Below are 3,037 nucleotides of genomic sequence, written 5' to 3'. Positions count from 1 at the left end.
CCGTTTTCCCGTCATCTGCTAGGAATGTTTCTCTTACACCATTCGGCGCTCAACTGATTGTGAAATGTACACAAACTATGCGTAGCTTGGTTAACAAACACATATACCTGGTCTAGAGATAAGGTTGCATTTACCTGTCTGGGATTCTTTGAAATAGAATTGACAGATCCAGCGCTGGTTCAGGGACTAAAATGTCTCCTGTTTTAGATATCTGAGGCTCCGAATATCCCCTTGGACCCCTGTGGGATGCTCCAAGACACTGAGACATGAGCTGTCTGCTCTTCAGATCCACAACAGACTATAACAAGCTCTCTCTGACAGAAGCAATGGAACTGGGTATGAAGACAAGACTGAAAACCAGCTAACAACAAATAAATAATGGACACACAAGTCAAAAAAAGATACTAGAAGATGTTAAGGAGATGGCTTAGGTTGAAAAATATTTTTTTGGGTGAAGCAAAGAAACTATATTCCCATATTTCCTGGAAGGAAAACAGATTCATGGAATGCCGAGTAGAAAGGAAACTGAATGAAGCCCAGATGGACAACATGATGGTGATATGAGCAAAAATGGGTTGTTGCCAAAGCAAAGTTTTCTGGTTGCTTCCTCTTCATAACGGTGTACACTGACCGCAAGGCTGATTTCAATTCAGGAAAATGTTTTTTTAGGACTTGGAATTACATTAAATGTAGTGATCATAGGATCAGATTAGAATAATAAGTGCCTGATGCATCGTGTGACCTCTTATGAAACGTTTTGTCTCCATCACATGGCTTTAAATTCAGAATTAAGTAGGGCAACTGTCAGGTCAGGAGTGGTGTAACTCAATAATACAGTACATCTGATAACACACACCTCTTGAGTCCTGAAGGATTATATCACTCAAAGCATGATCAAGATTTGCAAAGGAGATCAACATATTCCAGGAAAACAAATGGAGAAAACAATCCTGCCATCTATTGGTGATTTGGGTTCATATGTGAGAGGGGGAAAAAAACAAGCAATGATGTCTATTAATGTTTTGTTTCTAGAATGCTTGGCCCCACTTTATATTACGTGGCCTTAACTACTATGTACTTACATCAAAAATTAAGTACAATGTACTTATTGTGTTCATATTGTATTGCAAAACACTTTTGCTGCTATTGAGGTGGGATATGGGTAAGGTTAGGGACAGGTTTGTTGGTATGGGTAGGTTTAAGGGTGGGTTAAGGTGTAAGGGATGGGTAAACTGTGTAATTATAAATGTAATTACAGAAATTAATTACAGATGTAATTACATGCAGGTATTTTTAAAATATAAGTATAATGTAAAAACATGTATGTACACAATAAGTGCATTGTACCAAATTATTAATTTAAATGTAAGTACATAGTTGTTAAGGCCACTTAATATAAAGTGGGTCCGAATGCTTTATTAATGCTTGAGTTCCTATCCTCCTCTAACCCATCTAACCACAACCAGAAAAGATCTATTAGCTGGTTATAAATTGTTATTTAGAATATTTTTGATTAAATTCTGCAATGCATTGCTCACTGCATAGTGAAGTGTTTCATGACTGTTTTTATTTGGATCTTGAGCAACTTATATTATCATGCAGGCAACCTGTTTGTGGATGAATGGGAATGTCTGTGGCAGTATTCCAAGAAAGCACTAACACCATAAAGATGCTGCAGCTACTGGCACGTAAAGAAATTGTACGATATACAGCTGCTTATGGCTTGCCTAATAGACATTGAGCAATCTGGAGTACAGATGTAAGCCTGGGAGTGTTATTTCGCCTCTTCTTGTAGGCTCAAAGGTTCTCAAAGGTGCTAGAGCCAAACTCAAGAAGACACATTTTAAATAATATAAAAGCTGTAACTATCTTATTCTAACAACTTTCATAGCCCTACTTACATTTCTGGAATATACCCATCATTTTGCCAATTTGTCTTATAAATGTTTGAATCTCAAATTAATAGTGAAAGCAAACCCATGTTATTTTTTATATAATATTATAGTTTTTATTAATATAAAAATATTAAAATTATTATATTAAATAATATTATAATTATTAAACAATATATTAAATTAAAATGATCATTTATTGAATCTCAAATTAATAGTGAAAGCAAACCCATGTTATTTTTTATATAATATTATAGTTTTTATTAATATAAAAATATTAAAATTATTATATTAAATAATATTATAAAATATATTAAATATATTAAATTAAAATGATCATTTATTTGTATGTTTTATTTTTATATTTTTTATATTATTATTATATTTTTTATATTTATCTTCTTAAGTGAGAGAAATTTTGACATTTTAATTGGTTTTTGCTCTTTTTAAATATTACAGTTTAGGTTTAATTTATTTTTAATTTATTTTTGTTTTAATTTTGTTAAGTTTTAGGCTAGTTTTGGTTCAGGTTTAGTTTGGTTTCACTTTTATTACTTAACTTTTTTTAGTTTTTCATCTAATATTTTATTTCAGGCTTCCTCTCTGCCCATGTGCAAGCACGTAACTGACATAACACTCGTACAGTGGGATACATGCATATATAGCAACACACCCACGCTTGCCTTGTTGACACAACTCGACATGCACTCCTCACTTCCTATTCACTAATCTCGCTTATGCGCACCAACAATGAATTAGAACAATTTATGGAAACTGCTGCCAGCTCAAAACTAGCAGACACACCATAATGTAAAATTTAAATTTTATGTAATGCAATGTAAAGTTAAAAGGTGTAAAAAATAAATAAATACATACCCGCATTTATAATTTAAGTACATCACTGCACTCTCTTATGAAATTTGTTTTTTTTTTAAAGGCAAACTAAATATAAAAACAATTAATCCATATGATGGGTGACACACACCTCATTTGAGGCATTCATGGAATGTCAAAAATACAGGAAACAATGACACCCATAATATGCATTTCAGAGTTACAATTAGATAGTGTATGCAAGCCTTATTTTGAATTTATTTTTTAAATAACTTTTAAAATAAATCTGTTATTGCAGTAACTTTTTTTTT

This window comes from Sinocyclocheilus anshuiensis, unplaced genomic scaffold (genome assembly GCF_001515605.1).
Source record: "Sinocyclocheilus anshuiensis isolate Anshui unplaced genomic scaffold, SAMN03320099.WGS_v1.1 scaffold1382, whole genome shotgun sequence".
Taxonomy (NCBI): domain Eukaryota; kingdom Metazoa; phylum Chordata; class Actinopteri; order Cypriniformes; family Cyprinidae; genus Sinocyclocheilus; species Sinocyclocheilus anshuiensis.
This window is presented reverse-complemented; position numbering follows the sequence as displayed.